Below are 22,722 nucleotides of genomic sequence, written 5' to 3' on the forward strand. Positions count from 1 at the left end.
CGGGGATACTACAGTGCACACATGGAGATCAGAAGAAGACTTTCAGAAGTCGGTTACTTCCTTCCACGGTGTGATCTAGGGACCCAGCTCAGCATCAGGCCTGTACAGCAAGTATGTTTAGTGCCTTTACATACTGAGCCATCTCAGCACTCCCATAATTACTCTTAATATCCTAAACACACTCTGTGTTGTTCTATATCCAGGTCTTGCTCAAATCCTAATCTGGTGCACGTTCTCTGTTTAATAAGTATTTCTACTGATACATTCCATAGAAAAGACACTTTCTCATGAAGCTTTCCTCAATCTTCCGCACTAGAAAAGAGTGCTTCCTACTCAGAAGTTCATCATGTTTACTTTTATCTTCCACGACTCTTATTATCTGCATATATCATATTTACAGATGCATACATAAATGGAGTGCATTTTAATCATGTGAAATTCAGCATTCATGCTTTAATCTCATCTCTATCCCATAACCGTGTTTCAGAATGCCTCCCAGAAGTTAGACATTTAAATAAGATCTGTCTTCCAAATACTGGGCATATAAGCAATAAATCTTCGTATATTTCCAAATGCATTCTTTGCTTTGTGACTTACCACTGAAGTGTAATAAATGCAAATATTCAATGAATAAACCATCCGTCTTTCAAATTATTTCCTTGTATCATTATCAAAACAGTATAGTATAGGCCAAAATACAACTTTACTAAAATTTTAAAAAGTTAAACACACACACACACACACACACACACACACACACACACACACACCAATTACAATATGATTCTGTCCATCATTTATAAGAACACTTATAAACGTTCTTATTAATTATAATTTTATAAGTAAAAAGTGGCTCATTTAAATGGTTATAGAACACAATATTCCCCTATTATATATTATTTTCTCTCCCAATGAAAGCTTATACAAGCAGGCCAGCATGAAAAATGCAAACAGATCCATACCTATCACCCTGCACAAAACTCAACTCCAAATGGATCAAAGTCCTGAATATAAACACCAGAAACACTGACCCTGACAGAACAGAAAGTGGGGAAGAGCCTTGAACTCACTGACACAGGAGAAGACTTTCTAATACAACATCACTAGCACAGGCTAAGATCAACAATTAATTAATGGAACCTCATAAAACTGAAAAGCTCTGTATGGCAAAGGACACCATTAAAGGGTAATATGACAGTCTACAGAATGGAAAAAGATTATATTTTTATTTATTATACATCCAATAGAGGGCTAATATCCAAAATATATAAGTAATTCAAAAAATTAAGTATCAAGAAAACAAATAACATGATTTTAAAACTTTGTACAGATCTAAACAGAGGATTCTCAGAAGGGAAACTCAAATGGCTAAGAAATATTCAAAATGTTCAATATTCTTCCACCAGTGAAATGCAAATCAAAACTACTTTGAGATTTAGTCTTAAACCTGTCAAATGGCTAAGATCAGTAAAACAAGTGACAGCTCATGCTGGAGAGGATGTGGAGTAATGGGAATGTACAACCATTGCTGTTGGAACTACAAACTTGTATAGAAATCAGTATGCCAGTTTCTCAGAAAGATGAGAATCCATCTACCTCATGATCAAGCTATACCACTCTTGGCCACATACTCAAAGGACACTTCATCCTACCACAGAAACACTTGCTCAACCATGTTAACAGCTGCTCCATTCATAATAGCCAGAAACTGGAAACAACCTAAATGGCCCTCAACAGTTGAATGGTTAAAGAAAATGTGGTATATTTATGCAATGGAGTATTGCTCAGTCATTAAAAAACTAACATCATGAAATTTGCAAGTAAATGGATAGAACTAGAAAAAAGTCATCCCAAGTGAGGAAACCCAGACCCAAAAAGATAAACATTTTTTCACTTTTTTTTAAATTCATAGAACTTCCTAGTTTTTCTACTGCACTGTGATATTTAGTCCCTTCCCTCTAGAACATACCTAATATCAACCTATTAAAATACTACTTTATTCCAGGCCTTTACATGCTAAGCTATTATGCAGTGACTACCTGAGAATTGTTCTATCAACACTAATTGCAGACAACCTGTAGTCATTGGCCTTACTCATGGTCCCTTTTGATTTGATGGTTAAGCAGGTTATCTAGGTAACTGACATCAACACATCTTCTGAAAACCCACATATCAACAATGAGTCCACTTTATTAACTTCATTTTGTGGACTAATCCATGTTGTTATCAGTGACTCTCAGCTAATGAAGTGGGTAAACCCTCACTGGGTAGAGAAGCATCATCAATGGGGATGGGCATGTACAAATGGAAAACTATTCCAGTTACTATTAAAAATATATTTAAAATTTGAAAATAATTATCCACTTTCTTAAATGCAAATATGACCTCAGTTAACAGTATCAAATGCAAGCTGGGTGGGGCTGAGCATGCCTGTGATCCCGAAATTTGGAAGGCTGCGAAAGGAAGATCACAAGTTAGAAGCAATCTGAGCTACGTAAAGAATTCTAAGTCAGCTTGGGCTGCATAGCAAACCTTGTCTCAAAAAGAAAAGAAAAAAAACCACCTAAAACAAACAATATCAAAATTGGTAAGTGGGAGCATCAATTTTAAAATGAAAACAATATCAGTTTGTGCTAACTAACAAATAACATAGATGTTAAACACAGAGTGAATCTAGGCGTACAGTTCCTTTCCTTCAATTCATATTTGCTTTATATGCCACATTTGCAGAAACTGTGGCACTGTGTTAAGACTTTCATTCAAGAGAATATTTTAATTTTATAAAATTAAATTGACAGGGGAAAAGAAAAGAACAGAGGGCAGAGAGAGATGAAGAAAGAGAGGGAGAGACAAGCAGTCCCTGTCCTAAGTGCGAAAGCAGGCATCATGCCTGTGCTCACCGGTCTTGGACAGTACTAAATGCACTCACCTCAGTCAAGTGAGGGTTGGGGTTAAAACCACAGAGGCTACAGACGGTGGTTTGACACTCAGTGCATGTGTTAAAATTGGCCTTGTCTGGAATATGCAACAGAAGTTCAGTGGTGTTACAAAGGGGACAGACGGTTTTAGAGGGACCTTGTCCTGGACTCTCTGCGGCAGAAGTTGGTGGTGGCTGCACAGGTCTTCCAGTTACTGTTTGGCTTGTCGCTTTCATAGGCTGTTGAGCTGGGGGTTTCGCTGGAGTGGGCTGCTGAGGTTGGGGCTTTGCTGGAGTGGGCTGTTGAGGTTGGGGCTTTGCTGGAGTGGGCTGCTGAGGTTGGGGCTTTGCTGGAGTGGGCTGTTGAGGCTGGGGCTTTGCTGGAGTGGGCTGTTGAGGGTGGGGCTTTGCTGGGGTAGGTTGTTGATGTGGAGGCTTTGTGGGAGCTGGTTGCTGAGGCTGAGGCTTTGCTGGAGTGGGCTGCTGAGGTGAAGGCTTTGCTGGGCCTGGCTGTTGGGCTGGTATCTTTCCAGGTCCAGATTGCTGAGCTGGAGTCTTTGTAGGCCCAGGTGCCTTAGCTGGAGGCTGTGGGCCAGGCTGTTGAGCTGGGAGTTTCGCTGTCCCTTGCTGCTGGGCTGCAGACTTTACTGGCCCTGCTGGAATCTTTCCAAGACCAGGAGTCTGAGTGAGAGACTTTGGCCCAGGCTGCTGAGATGAAGTCTTCTCCACTCCAGCCTGCTGCGCTGGAGGCTTGGATGTCCCTGCTGGTTGAGCTGGGGACTTTGCTGGCCCTGGCTGCTGGACTGCTGCTTTTGCAGGTCCAGGCTGTTGGGCTCCAGATTTCCCAGGACTTGCTTGCTGAGCTGGTGTTTTGGCTGGACTCTGCTGGGAAGGCTTTCCTGTGTCTGAAGGTTTAGTCTGAGGCCTGGCTGCATCTCTTTGAATAGGCAGCTTTGCCTGGTCCGTTGGTGGAGGCTGGGAAGATGCCTGGGAAGGCTTTCCTGTGCTGGGGGGTTGTGTTTTTATTTTTTCTGGTTGTTGGGAGGATGCTGACTTGGGAGAGCTGTCCTGCTGTATCACTTCCTTCGCTGGCCCCTGCTGTTTAGGAACCGATTTGAGTGACGGCTGCTGTAAAGGAGGTTTTGTGACTCCTTCTGATTTTCCTTGGTCCTTCTGAGCAACTTTTTGTTTCCGTGTAGTTTCGTCCTGGGATGCTTCAGAGTCTGATATCAAATCAAAAGGGTTGAATTTATTTACCACAGAGGAGACAGCACTTAGAGGGTTAACATCTGAGAGGAAACCAGGCATCATACTAGACTTGTATTCTTCCTTAAAATCAGTTCTAGATTTGGATTCTTTCAAGCTAATAGTGGACGGACTCCTTCCAGGCAATTTCTGCTCTGACCTGAACGTATCTGTAGTTCTACTTTTACTGAGTCCAGGCTGAGTGGGACGCCCAGGGTCCGGTGGCCTTCCTGGTTGCTTGGGAGGCTGACTACTATCCAACTCTTGTTTCCTGGAAAATGAAAATAGTAGAAGTTACTTCAAATCAAATCAATATTTAAAAGTTATTGTTTTCTTGTAACTCAAACGTATACAGACGCAATTTGTGTTGGAGCCTATATTGATCATAAAACTTGCCTTGTCTGTTATTTTTGAATAGGTAGAATTTTTCAACAAGGTAGTGTAGCAAAAGCAGCTTGTTGGTGATGAAAAATTACGTGGTTAAACAATATAAACTTACAAAAATATACTTACTAGAATATAACATATAGGTTCAAAAAGTAAAACTGCAGTAAATCAATGTAATGTCATATTGTAATACATATGTAACTATTTCTATTTCCTTTTTGATAAAAAATTATAGTCAAGAAAAAACTAAAAGAATTAAGAAGTAAAAGTCCTCATTTTAAAGTATAACAGCTTGCTAGTTTTGTTTTTACTTAATTTTGAAAATTCATATTAGTTACAGAAGTCACACTGTGCCATTTAGGTGAGTTTGTGGTAATGGAGGTAAATGACACCATTTTAGCATGCTGAGAAATCTAATGCTTTACTCAATTTTGCTCTGTTCTACTAGAATAGTAACACTCATCAAACATTCTCCTTATTAAAATTTATAAATTACTAAACTTGTTTGAGAAACAAATTTTCTTGTGCAAGACCAATATCACTTTGTCTTTTCTAATAGTTGATTATTAATTGAGAAGTTCTTATACAATACCTCTCAACAATAGTTGAGGCTCAAAGTATTGTGAGATACAGCCTGATAGCCAGACAGCATGAAGCTAGCTACGGTCCAGTTTTTGAAAAGTGCTGTTACTTTCCTCGGTGGGAGAAAATCTGTACCAGCTTCATTCAGTGTTTGTCACATTATTTATTTATCTTATCTATTATCACTGACATTCCTAGAGAGGTGTGACAAGTAACTTCACAAGACAATTGTTTCTTTTAAAAGATTCTGTAAATATGATACTTTAAGTGATTTGAGCTGAATAATTAAAATAGATCTTTCATTCATAGATGTATATTAGCTAAAAGTCATTTAGGTATGTTAAATTTTGTAGGGCAACTAATTGTATCCCACACCATAACTGTGGAGAAAACCAGGTAAGTAGTTTTGTTTTATTTATGTCATTTTACATTTGGAAAATATATATTTCTCTTTGAAGAACAAGGAAAAAGAATTAATGATTTAGGAGCACCTGAAATGTAAGATGGTCACAATAGAGTTGTACATCTTTTATTCAGTTTGCCAAATTGGCTAGTTAGGGGCACAGCTACATATTTTCAACTTTGTGCTATTTAATAATTTTCTTCAGGATTTTCCTAGTGCTTACAGCATAAATCAGGATCTAAGAGAATATTAGAAGAAATGGAAAAGTGTTACCTGTAGCAAATATTGTCAGAAAGACAGTATTTTTTCCACTGGCACATACGCACAAAATGACATAATGAAATGAGTAAATAAGGTAGAGTAGCTCACTGGTCCAGTATCTTCCTGGTGTGTGCAAGGTGCTGCAATTGACCCCAGCACTATGCAATATTAATGCTAACTATAATAGAAAAGTTTAGGTAGGTTCCTCTAGGAAAGGGGTTTTTACGTAAACGTTTTACTATATTTCCAACGCTTTCATTTTAAAAGAGACCCCAAACTATTTCCTGAGTTATTTCCCAAAGCTCTGTGATATATATTTTTTAAATCATTGCTACATATTTACATTTGGACATAATAAGAATGTCTTCACAGGGCACCTTGTCTGTCCCCCCTACTCCCTTCAGAAGGCAGAAGAACCACTGTACCTAACAGAAAATAGGTCATTTCCAAAGATATACTGTATAGATTTTGACATTATTCTGGAAATGTTTCTGCATTCAATTAATGTAATGCAAAACTCCCTTGAAAGGACTTCATTATAGTTTGTGCCTATCTTGTAAGTAATTATTTGGGAATTTCACTAAACTGCACTTTTCTATGTGGTTCTTGAAAGTTATCTTTAAACAAAGGCCAAAGAAATCTATTCCTGATTTTATTAAATTGCCATTTCCTGAAAATACTATTAAACTTATCTTAATCTGTGTCTTGTGATACTGTTTCTTCACTTAACCTAATGTAGGTGTAATAGCAACTGAAAAAAAAGAACTTCACAAATACCAAATATTTGTGGTAACATAAAACACCAAAATTAAAACAAGCTGCATGTGCCACACATTGTAATACATTATAATTGCATAAACATCCCACAAATATTACATTGTGCTGTCAGAAAAGACCTATATAGCCCCAAAGACTGTCCCCAAATTCTAACTTTGTTTTAATTGTTATCAGTATGTGAATTCAAGTAAAAACAAAAGCCAGAAAGAAAATCACAAAGATAGCAACTTAACGCCAAGCAAAAATGTAAAGCTGCCTGAGTAAATGTGATCTTGTGAACTGTGTTTGCCATAACAACCATTCTGCTAAAAGATGAGCTAAATGCAATCTGTGGCTTATACACTGAACTGTGAGCTGAAAGAGCACATTTTACTTATCTTTTCATTGCTAGAATCAGACCTGGAGACTAGGAGAAAAGCATTAATGTTTGATGAATCAATGAATAAATGAATGGATCAGAACGTGAAAACTGATGAATGAACATAACAGGTTTTTACTTCACTCTAGATTAAAGTTTCTTGAATTCATTTCACTTCAAATCTTCTAAAGGTCTTCTAAGATTTTAAACGGACACTTCCCATGTTCACTTAAGAACCTGGACTTGACCTATTGTTCTATATTAAAAGAAAGACAAACAAAAAAAGTGGAGCAGATGGCCACTCAGTGGGGGGGCTCAGAGGAGCACTAAAGGAAATAATCAACTCGAAATTCTTATCTTCTATCACAAAAGTTTTGCACTAAGCCATCTCATATCACACGTTCATGAATAAAGTGAATAGTAGTAATAAAATTGTCTCTCACTAGGTCTACAATCAATCAACGTGAAAATAAGAATTTTGATTGTAACCTTATTCTGATTCTAGCTTAAGTTATTTGTGTTTAATTCCACATCCTTTTTCACTTTACTATTGCTATTCTCAGATCAGAACTTTCCTTTCATAAGTTAGTAGAGAACTGTATCAGAGAAAATGATATTTCAGGCATATGCAAATATAAAACTGTGAAGCAGCTGGAATGATGAAATGTTTTTAAATGTAACACAACAGTCAATGACACTTAATTTGATGGTGCTGAGTCACACGAAATATTCCGTATCACAAATAAAAATGCCTAAGAAATATCTATTCACTTTTATACCAGTAGGAAATGGGAGTTAAAAGGCTAAGAGAATAATTCAAAGTCATATAACTAGGTGAGGAAGTCAGGCCTCCAACCTCCTAATGGGGGTGCCTCTGAGAACACTCTCACTTGTCCATATGTAAAGGAATATAAATTTGTACCATTAGTATTTCTAACAATGAGTAATACCAAACACAGCTTGTATGTGGCTATAATCGAGACTTTCTATTGCTGGCGTTGAGATTACCATGCTTTATATTTGTCACACTCTTTAATATTAAAAATCCAGCAAAAACATCCCTGTGAACTTTTGAGTCATCCTCAAAATGACTTCCTGACACAGGTAAGACAGGTCTTGTTATCTTCTTTAGAGGCAAGGAACCTGAGACACACATGGGTTGAAAAATGCATATTAATTTACTATGAGTCACAAAAAATCAATATGATAAGAACTTGAGTCTTGGGGTTGAAAATCCTTACTTCTCGAAAGTAAGGTAAGAGAAATAAATTCTGCCATGTCTAGTGCACATCTCTTAAATTCTTAAAATCTGAAGTAATTTTGACCTTTATAAAAGCATATATTTAAGGAATATGATCCTGAAAGTCTAAATGACAAGGTCAAGTGAGTCTCTCAATATCATACATATGTATATTTTTCCAAAAGTATCCTTTATAGAAATACTTTAGCAAAATGTAAATGTGTTGCAAAAATCAAAAAATTATCTGTGCATATCTTTTACAAACCTTCACCAATTGCAACTGAGAGCAGAAATTGCCTGATGATAATCCTAAAGTGTCCAGTTGCTAATGAGAAACTCTGAAAGTATACTGCAATACACACACAACATAAAGTAACAGTTATATTGGCAGATTTTTTCTTCAGCTATCTGTTGTACAGAAGCAAAGGTGGAAATCCAAACACCAATGATCTCAGTTGTATTTGCAACCATGCCAGACCTGTTGCATGTGCCCCTCTGGAAAAATTACAGATCTGACTAAGAAAAGCACTGCAGCTCATTATTATCCTAAGACAACATGCAAAATGCATGACTGGTTTGTTTTTTCTTTTCAAAGTCGGGATTTTATCAGAGAGAAACAAATCCTCTTGTAAATTATTAAAAGAAAAAGGCCAAACCTTTACTAGTTTTAAAACAAAAAAAAATTAAATTTCGGTGCTAATTTCCATGCTACTGTGGTTTCTTTCAAATTAAATAGGGATTTTTCACCTGACAAATCTCCAGCATTTCAGAATTACATGAAAACAAGATCACTACCCTTAAGAAATTTAAACTGCTCCTATGATAGGTTTATTATGCTTTTTGGCAAAAGTACCCACTTGGATTTGCATGCTAGCAGCTAAGATGAAATGTTTTTTTTTTTAAGTTTATGAGGTAGATCATTTTATAACTATTCAGCTCTTTCATACTTTCAGTATCTCAAGTCAAGATTGTGTAAGTCCCGTCAGTTATTACAAAGGATATTTCAGGACCATGGATAGAAATTTTTTCAGCTGAAGGGTGTTAAAGGGTTTGTTTACAATAATAAAGGCGGAGAAAGCATGATTATACCCTCTTGGTACTCTAATTAGAAAACAACTAATTCATTAGAAAGAGGGAAAATGTAAAGCTGGAGAGGAAATGAATGTTAATATTACAGATTAGCTTTTACAATTGCCTGTGCAAATTGTCATTTACTTATTTTGTTTTTAAGTGTGTATTGAAACCTAATCTCAAGGTAATGCAAATTCATATGTTCTATAAACTAAAAGTCATTTTTGCATAAAAAGAGCAACGGTTTAAAAACTAGCATATGCTAATTCAGAAATACATGTACAGCACCTGCTCTGCTGTGACCAAACCATCTGTTTAATGTCACAAAATATCTTAGGGCCTCTCACTGGATATAAAAGGTATATTTATTCTATGCCTTTTACCTAAGCAGCTCCTGTTCTCTGGGGAAAGGTTGGGAAGGGAGGACCAGTCACCACCTCCAGAGGGTTAAGGGTATTGTTACAGGAATATTTACACATCGTTCTCAGAGAAAAAGACCTCAGAACACTAAGGAGGTTTAAGCGTACAGGTAAACACGCAACCCAGCTCTACCCATTTTGCAACACGTCTGTGATGTATTAATGGAAGATTTCCAGATTAGTAAAACACTGTAGGGCGTCTCTCCACACCACTCTAGAGGGAAAAGGTTGCAAAAGGCCAAAAATAAAATGAAAAAAATCACAACCTAAAATCACAATTCCAAGAATGCAATCCTCGACTATCCCACCAGAAACTCTACACTGCATCGTTTTTATTCCGCCCATCCACAGCTTATGATCGCCTTATCGCCACCCCATTAGGGAGAATAAAACGAAGGGAGGCGACATATATGTACCACCGTGCAGGCACACACACATGCGTGCACGGGAAGCGGTATATATATGCCTGGACATCTCCATCATGCTGTGCGTGCCTGTGCATGGAAGGCGACTCCGCAGCGGCCGCGGGGACGCTTCCCTTGGGCAGCCCCTGCGCCCTTGACATGACAGCCGCGATCTGTCTCCTCTCCTCCTCGCTCAGCTGGCTCAGGTCCGCCTCCATGCCGGCTGGGATCCCGGGGTGCAGGGCGCTCCCCGAGCCGCCAGCCCCGCCTGCGGCCGCCGCCAGCCCTTCGGGGAGCCCTTCCCCTTCCAAGCTCGCCTCGTTGCCCATGGCTCGGCGGGACACGTCCCGGTGCAGAAGCCCGCGGCCGCCGGAGCCCCGCCAGCCGGGGTCCGCCCCGAAGCGTGCAGGCTGCCCGGCCCTGGGGGCTCGGCGCCGTCGCGGCTGCCCGGGGAATCAGCACCGGCTCAGTCGGGTCCGCAGGCGACGCCCGCGGCCGGCCGCTCCTCCATGTTGCAAGCGCCAGGCGAGCCGCTCACTCCCTGCCTCCCGGTTGCCGCCTCAGCGCCGGAGCAGCCCAGAAGCCGCCGAGCTCGGCCAGCCCGGCGCCGTCGGCCCCGCCCCGCGCCCCGCCCCCTCGCCGCGCCCGCACTGCGCGTGCGCCGCCCCGAACAGGTGATGTCCGCCACGCCCACCCGCCCTGCGTCGCGTCGCGCGTCGGCGCCCAGGCGGCGACTTAAAGGTACCGGAGGCTGCGGCGGTAAAAGGCCGGGGCCAACCGCGGACGCTGCTGTCAGGCATGTGGCAGGATGCCTCAACCTGAGTTTTCGCAAGCTCAGTTTAAGGGTGAGGGGATTGGGAGGGGCGATGACTGCAGCTTTGCCTCCTGGGATTTGTAGTTTTCTTGGGTGGGGATTGCTTTGCGGTCCCCCCCCACTCCGCCCCAAGGATTTTTAAAGCTCCTAGGAAAGGTTCAGGTAGCTAAAGATGAAAGAGAAAGAATCATTCTACTTTTGAGGCAAATTTCCCAGTATGAGATAAAATGGCCCTTCTAGAACTTTCACAAAATCATTAGATTTAGACTTTCCAAAGTGATAAATTAGTAGATAGGTAAGAATTTAAATGATTATGCCTTGCGCTGATTCCTCAGTGAACCACACTAACGTAAAGAATTATGGGAAATTGTCCACCAGGAGAACATCAGATTGTTAAATATGTTGTTACAGTAGTGGGAAACTTGGAAATTATGGTTTCAAACCCTCTTTACCCCCTTTATTGCTGCTTTGTTTTACAAATGTAAAGAGAAGAGAAAAGCCCAGTAGGTAAATCTCATTAATCACACAGCTGCTTAGCAACAGAGATGCCTACATTTTGAGAACCCCAGCACCACACACACACTTTCTACTCCTTTTCTTAAGGATTACTCCCGCTATTGCTGGATCTGAAACTCCAAATTTGCTATATAATGTTTTCTCATAAAGAGTATTCAGTGTCTCAACTTTTGAGCTTAAAGAGATCAAAAGCTAAGAAACAGATTTGAACAGGCTCTCAGAAAATAAGTTTCCAAGTTTTGGCAAAAATCATCTCTGTGTAGTGGCTCTGGGCCTTCTATTTCTTTTAAAACTAAAAATTGGCACAGATGCAACAATCCGTGGCTAAATTTATTATATTTAAAGACGGCTACTCAGTAGAGGAAATTGCATTATTTGTTGTGTCATTAGAAACTGATCAAATTCTGGTTCTCTGATAGTATATTGGGGATGTGACTTGAAAGTCAACACTGCAAGAGTCATTTGAGATAAAGCGGATGTTCTCACAAACAAATTAAGCCTAGGCAATCAGACGTTCTGATAATCCCATCTAGAGGCAAATAGAATATGCTAATGCTTTTTAAAGAGTTTACTTCAAAGGACATAATTAGACACAAAATCTTGGATCTTGTAGTACTTCTCTTTCAGAACCAGCAACTGTTCCACAGTGGACAATGCATGGAAATTGGTAGCATCTATAACCAATGGGCAAGGGGGAGATTCACTTGTTAACTGTTTTCTCAGGCTTTGTGGGAGTAAAATATTATTGGATGTGTGCACAACCACCAACCACAACTTCAAACTGTAGCTTTAGAGTAATGATTAAGCTGAGAAAATACCCCATTAATTTTCATATACTCCTGCTGCAGATGGAAAGGAACCTGCCAAGCAGTAAGAAAAAAGTCAGTGATGATCTGATAAAGATTAAGAAAATTAGTAACTTGTAAGGTTGGAGTAAAATATGGCCCATTTTTGAAAAATGTACATTCTTTTTCTCCTTTTCACACTTCCCCCAGAAGCAGACTCCATCAGAAAATGAAAATGAGTTGCATGGTGGGAAAATAAATGGACTGTTAAATGGGACTAGAGAACCAGAGCACTGAGGACATGTTTTCAGTGTTGACTTTCAAAAATGACTTTGTCTTCAGGACCTTGTTAATGCCGAGTTTTGCATAGCTATTTTCTCTTTCAATCCTCTGTGCGGGGCCAATTTGCTAGTTCTTGGGAGATGAGTTGTGGATGTTGTTTTGTTTTTGAGACAGGGTTTTATGTAGCCCAGACTGGCCTGGAACTGGTGATGTAGCTAAGAATGGCTTTGAAAAACTCCTGCTTCTTATGTGGTGCTTGGGATACTAAATCCAGGTCTTCATGCCTGCTAAGCAAACACTCTACCAACTTTGATGTGAACAGAAACACCAAAGCAGAGACAAGTGCTTTCCTTATCTGCGAATTCCTAGAAATCTGAAGTACAACTCAGGTAGTGTAGAATGGGCAGTACTCAAGTGGTGTAGAATATCATGAAAGTTCTTAATTTTCAGGGGCGGGCTATCAATCAATTAAATAGGCTGGTGAGGCCCTACTTAAAATATCTTACCCTGTGCTTATTATATAGTCACACTAATGGCATTTTAATAAAACTGTATTTAATAAAAAAATAGTTTACAACTAATTCATTCAGCCTGATACACTGATCAAGAAACAAGTCAATTTCTAAAATCCTTTACTTATGCATGCCTTATATTCACCTAAAATAGTAGCTCCAGAGAATGAAGTCTTTTCATTTACTTCTTATCTCACTTTCCTATATAGATTATAATGTAATAGATAATATGATAGGTAGCAATTAAAGGTGACTGGGAAATGATACCTTGAAAAACAGCCCAGTTCACCCATGTCCTGGCAACTATTATTTATGCTAACACACTAAAAAAAAAAAATCACACCTGTTACCATATATGAAATACCTGAACTAAATCCTTGAAATAAGTGAAATTATAGTAGCTTGCACATTTAGGAGGGCAAGTTGAGGGGAGTAAGGGAAGGAAGGACAAATAAGGAGAGCCAGGTGAGGAGGGTGGGTAGATGAGGAGGGCAGGCAGGTGCACTTGTATACTATAAGATGCACTGAAGATGTATTGCAAGGTATGCTGGGCTGATAAAGTACTGGTCTCAAGTGAGTCAGAACTCATCAAATCCATAACCCTTCATAGTGGGGCTTCTACATGGCCCATCAAGAGGTAAAGGAGATTTCTTTTCCCTCTTTACTAGAACCAAAACCATTTTTGTTCTTGTTTTGACAGAAAACAACCAACCTTCATCCATAAACCTTCGTGGGAATGTTATGTAATTCCCAATTCAACCTAGCAGCTTTGCCTTCTCTGTATCCTGATATCTCAAGGTGTTAAGATTACATGGAGACAAGATTACATGGAGACTCCCTAAAATCTAGCGTCACAGCTAAGGCTACTGAGGCCACTAAGTCCCATGACTAAGCTGAGCCCCCTGCTGGTTACAATAAACTGGGTGTAAATGACAGGACTAAGCAGTAAACACAGCAACACAAAAAGGATCATGATGATGATGATATTGACAAGATTAATATAAAGAAGTACTACTCTTAAGTCACATGGTTTTGTGGTTTCAGATAAACTATATAACTGATAATGCTAGATTTCCATGCTGTGATTATATGTGATTATTCAAAGTTCGCTTTTCACTATGTTCCATATAATTACTATTTACTGTATTTATAATTCCATTTAATGTAAAACTGAGATTGAGCTTTTGTTCAAATCTCCTAGATTTACTCTTCTACACTATAAAATAGAAAGGCCCAATTATCTTGAATACTTACATGTTTATTTCATGAAAAGTCACGATGAAAATATATGTTTAAACTCTAACAATAACCAAGTACAAAGTTATATTAAACCATGCAAAACTTACCCATAAGAAGTTTTCTGGGCCAGTGAATACCCTAACTGTCATCACAGAGCTTTTCTCCAGTGACTGATGGAAGCAGATGCAGAGATCCACAGCCAAACACCAGGCAAAGCTCCAGGAATCTAGTCAAAGAGAGAGAAGAGGGATTCTATGAACAAGGGCACCAAGATCATGATGGGGAAACCTGCAGAGACACCAAACCAAACTAGTGGAAACTCATGAAAGTTGGATCAGCGGCTGTGGAGCCTGCATGGGACTGGGCTAGGTCCTCTGCATGGTGAGACAGTTGTATAGCCTGATCTGCTTGGGGGAATGGGGCTGGCAGTAGGATCAGAATCCATCATTGGTGCATGAGTGAGCTTTTTGGAGCCCTCTACCTAGGATGGGATACCTCGAGTAGCCTTGAGGCAGGGGGAGGGGCTTGGACTTGCCTCTACTTGATGTACCTCCCCATGGAAGGCCTTGCTTTCTTGTGGGAAGGAGTGGGGATGTGTTGGGAGGGGGTGGCTGGAGTGGTGGGAGGAGGGAAGAGGGGGATCTTTGATTGGTGTGTAAAATGAATGGAAAATTTTTCTTAATAAAAAAAAGTTTTCTGGGGGATGCTTACACATACATATTAGAAACTGCTGAAGGAGGAGAATGACATTCTCAAGACTCTATGTAAGACAGCTGTCTAGATAACATTGTTCAGATCTCTGGAGGACATTTTAGGTCAGAGGTTGAAAAATACTTGTGAGAAATTGCAAATGCTATATAAATTGTTATATATTGTATACTGTTCCCTTTGATATAAATCAATTGAAGCCCATTACTATTCATGTTAAGCCCTAATGGAGCTGAGATGACACCATCTAGGGAATGCCTGGTGTTATTAAGGCTCACAATATGTGGAAAGTCAGATATTGTGAAAATACAAGTGTAGGTTTACTTGAATTTCTCTGCAGAATTAAAAAGGAGACCATTTGAACTGGGGACTGGTGTGGATTGTAGATCAAATTAGGTAGATAAATACGGGAAGTAGGGAATTTAGTGCCACTTATTTTGGAAAGGGGAAATGTCTTCAGTGCTTCAGCTGGTGGCTGTATGAAGCATTATAGGTGCTGGTGTGTCAATGGTACCTAACAGTCTTTTCTACTGAATGTACAATGTTCAACCCTGTTTCATCCCTCCCATAGACATGCAAATATTTTCCACATTACTAAAATTTTTGTAGAACTGTGATAGTTAATTTTGTGTGTCAACTGGACTGGATCACAGATGGTCCAGATACTTAGCTAAATTTCTTTCTGTATGTATCTAAAGTTCCGTGCTTTTTTTTTTCCCTTAGATAAAATGCTTTGACTTTTTTTGTGTGTGGAAAGATAGATCTGCTTGCAAAGGCAGTCCCATGCTGTCCTGGGCTACAGAGTGAAGCCCTCTCTACAAAAAAAGTCAGTAAATAAGTGTAATGAAATTTTTTTCTTGCTATTTTGATGGCATATAGAGATTTAATAAGAAATTATCATTTCAGTTTGTCATGTTTTATTTCAATTAGGAGTGGATCACTTTACATCCAATCATAGCACAAGAACTGTATTGTTCACTATTTCAGGAGCCATTTGGGGAATGTGTAATTTTATTTTAACTGAGCTCTAGATTTGTCAGTTTAATTATTGATGAGTAAGCTCAGGGTAGAAATGACGTTATATAATTCTGCCTCAGGCTTCCCATGTCTTTCTCCATTCAAGTTACTGCTCCCATGTGATGATCAGATGATCCATAACATAAGAATGAAGTTTCATGTCTTTAGTGGTCTTCATTGCAAGGGTCTCAAACTCTTGAAAGTCATCAGCCATACAATATTACAGTAGCTGCTACTGTCTACTTTTACAAATGGTTAAGCTGCAGAACTCAATCAGCATGTCAGTCTCCAGAACAAATTTTGAACCATTTATTCTTGCCACTAAAGAAACTTGATTTTTCAAATATTTTATTCTCATCATTCATGTCAGATAAAAAGATTCAAAATTTCAGTGCTTCAAAGAAAAACAACAATAATAATATCAATCTACTAAATGATACTCCAAAATTCGTTATCCTATATTTTATTGATTTGCTTGCAATTCCTTGCAAAGAGCATGGCTACTTTAATTATAGATAGTATAAAAAATTCAGGGAGGTATTTGAAACATTTTTTACCCAGAGGAAAATCTCTTTGAAGATAATAATATGCTTACTTTTTAGTTGTTCTTTATATTTCATTCCTTTCTCAAATGTGCCCTGACCGAAGATGAACCCTTTGGGACCTGGAGTATGGATGTATTTCCCACTGAACAATTGATTGATTCTCCGTGGCTGAAGAGCCTCCATATGACCCCCATCACTTGCCTGCCCACACCATCAGCTGATTGTGATTTTCTAGTTTTCCTCGACAGGGCAAGCTTCCATCATTTATCAAGCACCTATAATATAAGAGTGCTAGATTTACAGCAAGGTTAAAAATAAAAAGACTGTATCCTTGTTCTCATAGAATGTATATTGTATCTAGGGAAACCCATTTCAAAGGGGTTTAGACTTTAGAAGATTAGCCAGGACTCCAGGGGAAAGCAATCCATAACTCTCTATAACAGGATGCCACACCCTAGAGACTGCAAGCCTGGGGATGCAAGGTCCTGGGCTGTCCCCTCTGTGTGTTAGTAGGAAGTAAAGTTTCAGAGTCCACACACTCAGTTCCAAAGAGACAGAATGTACCACCCACTGCTTTTCAGTTTCTCAGGGACACACCAAATTCCATCTTGGCAATACTGTGTGTGGGTGCCTGGGTGCCAAAACACCGAAGTTCCCTGAACAATGGTCTTGGTCATTTTCCATGAAAACAATACTGACCTTTGCAAATGTCAAAGGGTGAGCAACACTGTTTCTAGCCTCCTGAGCATTGTCTTTCCATGGATGACCCACTGAACATATAGTAACTCAACTACTGGGTATGAGACCTCATTCAGATGGCCGTTTTCCAAGAAACCGTCAATCTGGTGTCTGTGAAACCAACCCACCTAGCAGTGCAAATGGAATATATCCTCAGAATGCTGGGGTTCAAATCACTTGTTAAGATGAATGTACCTGTTAAACAGCAAAGTCAAGAACAACGCAGAGGCTAGGTGTGGGATTTCTAAACTGACCAGATTAAAGAAAGGACAAAGCTCTGGCAAAAATGGCAAAGTTAGTTTCAATAGGTTTTTATTGAAGACCCTCCCTAGGGAGGAAATGCAAGGCACAATTGCCCTTCTTCCTAATGAACTCAACTTCTCTTGTAGTTATGCCATGTGTATGTTCTTACATCTAATGCACCTAATTGTAGCACACTAAATTGTAGTAGGGACACTCTCTACAAAAGCCTCCATCTATTTGAGGAAGGGAGTATACCAATACAGTCCCGGGGTGTACAGGGAAGGTGATATGGGAGGTCCAGATTGAGAAGTCCAGATACCAGAAGCAGCTTGTGCTGCTGCCTCTCAGCTGCTGCACCTACCACAGCATATTAAAGCGTGCACTTTGCTTTGCCTGATTGCCTGCTGAGACAGGCCTAGACTTGCTCCCTCTACCTGTGCCTGGGTGTGAATTATTCTCCTTCAGGAAAACAGGAGCCAAGACCACTTCTGTGGTTGGCATTGGAAGGAATATGAAGAAGGCGTCTTTCTCCATCCATAACGTTAACCAAACAGTTCAGCAATAGGACATCCTGCAAGAAATGTGTCCGTATCTGGAAAAGCCCCAGCAAGGAGATTTGAAGGTTCAGAGGCCCTCCAATCTGACCACAGGCATCTCAGTGGATGTTCTCTTGTCAGGCATCCTAGCCCAGCTCAGCAGAGCATAGCATGCAGGATTTATTAAGAACCGGTTCACCTTGGGGATGACGAGCAGCCCAAAGAGAACTCTCTGCTCTCACTACTCTGGAGATGTGAATGACGCCAGCCCTATAAGCTAGTATGTGAAAATGTCTGAGAGGGAGTTGCAGGTGATGCTTTCCAGTTTCCTACCTGTGTCTGGGCTCTGAGGGACAAAATGGTATGTGCAATGCAACTCTTCCTGTTCTTCCCAAGCTTCATTGTCAGAAAGCACTGGAGGTGACCAGCAGAGAGAATGGAGCTATCCTACACAGCACTCACATTATGTTTCTCGAGGTCCTGAACCAGTCAGACTTCATTTCCCACTTCTCAACTGTACTTCCTATCCACACATTGAGGTTTGGTTGCTGCGTCCCTCGCAGCCCGAGAGCATATCCAAAGCATCAACAGCAATGTGAATGTGAGGACGCTCATGGTTGGTTGTGGACTCCAGAGAACAGTCATGTGACCTTCATGAACTTCTCTCTTGGCTCTAGGGAGCAAAGGCAGAAAGTGTAGGCAGAATTATGCCTAACACAGGGGAAGGCCTGGATTGTAAATGTAGACAAGGGCAGTTGGGGAAGTTGAGCATGCTGAGAGAGATTACATACAAAAGTATGTATTATGCAGAGTTAATGGAGTGAGTCTCCAAAGACTGTTGATACAGTTTGGTAGCTCAAGTGGTACTGGATGGGAGAAGTGGCCTTGATAGACAAGCAGGGGTTTTGGAAGGTCATAAACCTCTCCAAAGACATGATTATCCTGGTGGTGAGAATACCTACCCGACAAGGCTCAAGGACTTCCTACATACCCCAGGAGGTAGGAAAAGACAGGCAGTGGTGAGGAAAGATGAAGGGATGGGGAATTTGTGCCTGCATCCAGCTAAACAGTGGGGAGACCACCACAGAAGAAGAGTTACAGGGCTTTCTGTGAGTGGCTCTCAACCTGGGGGTTGCCACCCACTTTGGGATCAATTGACCCTTTCACAGGGGTCACCTGAGACCACTGGAAAACACAGATATTTACATTATGATTCATAAGAGTAGCAAAATTACAACTATGGAGTAGCAATGAAAATGATTTCATGGTTGGGGGTCAGCACAACATGAGGAACTGTATTAAAGGGTCACAGCATAGGAAGATGAGAACCCCTGTACTAAGGGAAGGGAACCCCTTCTACATTCCCCACTATATTATGCTTGTCAATGACAACCCTCTCCACCTCTCCAGAGAGATCCAAGAGCAGACAGCACAGCGTAAACACTGGAGGCAAGCGGAGGAAGGGTCCTCCTTGGCAAGCCCTGCTCCTCCCCACTCCCCTGTCACTTTTGTGACATGGCAAAAATTCTCTGGTTATTCTTCTGTATTTAAAACTCTTTTTGAGAATATAAACCAAAGTGATTTGACCAATTCACCTTGAAGAAAAAACAAGTCAGAATTTTTTTTTCAAGAATATGAAAGTACATCAAAGAGCTAACAAAACAGTGAGCTAATACTGGGTCAAATCTCAAGATACAGGAAACTACTGATTTTGTGCTAGAACCTTTCCCAATTTATTTTAATGAACTTTTCTCTCATCCTTCTTGGGTGAAGTGGGAATGACGAAAAGCCTGGAATCTGTGAAGGACGAATGATCGAATGTGAGTATGTACCAAGAATGATCTAACACCAAAGGGCTGCGTGGTAAAGGGGAATGAGAAGGCAGTCACTTCTTTTTTTAGTCACTGACATTTTTGTAGAAATGCACATCAAACTTTATGGCTTCAGTTCTACATTGGCCTGGTGTTGGTGCCTCCACATGAAGGGCCCAAAGCAAGGCAAGCCATTGGCCACAGGCAAGTGCGGCCATCCTGGTCCTCTAAATCTGCCATTTCTGGGGAAGAAGTGGTATGTGGTGAGCAGATTTTCGTTGCTTGAGAACAACTGGTGAAATCTAGCTCACGTTTGGAGTATCTCGTGTAAGAATGAGACTAGAACCTGAAGGGAATGAAGAAAACAGTGAGTATGGGGAAGAACCCGACTGATCCTTGAGCCAGAGACTAGAGCAATTGTTTATGGATTTTCTGGACAACGTCTGGCGGCTAGACCTTCAGCATCTGCACCACCTCAGAGCTTACGAAAACAATTACATTCTCAAGCATGACCCCAGAACAGTGGATTCTCTGTATTTTCACAGAGAACTTAAATCTTAATCACATCAAAATTTGAAAGAATGAGAATGAGTAAGTCTGAACTAAATCAGTAAAAGAAGAGAGGAAGAACTACTAGAAAAGTAGATGTTGTACAACCTGATTTTAGAGCCATGGCCTTGATATCAAGATGCATTCTCTGTATAAATTTAGGAAAGATGGTGCTCTGGGATGCTTTCAAGTCTTGTTGGTGCACACAAACCCAATAAAGAAATGAAACAATAGCATCTAACTTTTTAAATTACTTTCTGCTATGGACTTAGAAAAGGTGTGTTTTTAGACTGTGTATACATTTGGTTGTGCTGGAGGTGTAATTGGAATTCAGTTTTTGAACCTGGCTCTTGTGCTCTTTCCATTGCGTGCATTTGACATAGTCTTGTGGAGTTGATGAGCAAGGTTGCCTGTAGAATGCAATTTAGCTCTATTTTGAAAGTTTCAAAATATTTATACTACTTAGATGAACTCTGATGTATCTTTAAGTGTGAAACTGTGCTGTTAAAGTCACTCACAACTTCTCTTTACCTTCCAATAATACTGTTCTCAAATTTGTTCCTAACACATTATCGTATGTAGAGCTAACATTAAAACAAGAACAAAATGAAATTTAAAAATAAACAAAAATATAAGGTTAAATAAATTCTTGAGGTAAACAAAGGTGGCAGATTGCTCTTGAATAGTGAATCTGGGTAAGATAACTTAGAAAATCTTAGTAATCCTTTCATGGTATAGATCTGGATAAAATGGCGATAAGGGGTCCATTTCCTTCTTCAAAAGCTATGTATGTACACATGCATATTTGCATGTAACAACAATTAATGAAAAAGAAGTCATGGATTTGAAAAAGAACAAGGAGGGGTATAATGGCAGAGTGTGGAGAGAGGAAAAGAAAGGGAGAAATGCTGCAATTATATTATAATCTCAAAACAAAATAAAAGTAATTATAAAAGAGTAATTACAGATGACAAGCCAACGTGCCCCCCACGTGTGCTTCAGAACACCTGCACAATTTTGTTTGTGACATTGCTGTACTTCGGAGAGTCCTCATTAAAAATATTCCTTTCTCATTTTCTTGAAAAATTGAAAAGTTAACCACAAAGATTATCATCTGGCAGTAGTCTCATGCTTTAAGTTTTCTGCACTTCCTACCTCCTGTGGAGCTTTGGATTTGACTCTTCTCCAGTCTTCATGTCTCACCAAGCAAGGATTCAAGTCTTCCTACAAATAAGAGATAACTACCTGGGACTTGCAAATTTCACTATCAACTGCTCTACATTTTTGGAAAATTGAGGAGACACAACACAATTACAGATTTCAACCATGGTTTCCTCTTTCCACCTCTACTTAGTCTTATTATTGATTTTCCTTGGAGACGCATTGGTTTGTATGCCTGAAGGATAATTAATGACAGATTGAACTTCTCTCTGCCCGCATGTGTCAGAGTTGCAATTAACAACCATGTAGGCAGCACTATGGCGATGGCAATATAAAAGGGAAAATAGCCTTCCTCCTTAACTTCTTTATAGTTTTGTAGTGAATATTCTCCTTTGGCTGCAGAGAATATTTCCTTATGCAACAATTTCAAAACTATGTCTCATATGAACCCACTTGCCATGTAACTGTTCTTATTACTAAAAATCTGTTTGAGATAAAAAATTAGCATTGTTCGGTGTTGTCTTATAAGCTACTATCTCTGCATTTCAAAAATTCTCCATGTCTCACTAATTTCTGAAAGAAGTTAACGATATTTTAAAAATCTTATATATACATTCTGAAAGAAAATGTGTGATTCATGTGATCATAAATTATATATTAAAAGAAACTTTTAATTAACTTCAGAGCTTATAAATTTTAACTTGTTTTAGAAAATACATCTTGCCTAAGCCAGGCAAATTTATGTCGTTTGAGATACCTTCCTTTCCTGAAAGAACCGATCTGTAATCCATGATCTCTAACACAGACATTCCCTATGTGATTTATTTTCCCTTCTTCATTGCATGAAATTTTGTCTGTCTTCCAGGATTTATTACATATCACCTTTGACTCTGCCCATGCTAAGCGATTCCCCAGCACTGTATCTGCAGTGGATAGGAATCCTGCCCAGGCTGCCTGGGCTTTCTGAATTATATTTCCTCCATGAAACCATCCCAGTTTACTACTGCCACTGATCAAATATCATGTGTTATCTTGAAATGTTATTTCTTTTATCAAATAAATTGAATTAATAGTTTTACAGATTATTTTTAATAATATGTTTACTAAATGAATCAGCTCTATTCTATGTTTTCTTATTCCACTAAATTGTCTTTTATAGGAAAGACTGTAATTGCTGACAGATAAGCTAGTTATGAGCTCTG

Source organism: Peromyscus eremicus, chromosome 3, assembly GCF_949786415.1.
Source record: "Peromyscus eremicus chromosome 3, PerEre_H2_v1, whole genome shotgun sequence".
Classification (NCBI taxonomy): domain Eukaryota; kingdom Metazoa; phylum Chordata; class Mammalia; order Rodentia; family Cricetidae; genus Peromyscus; species Peromyscus eremicus.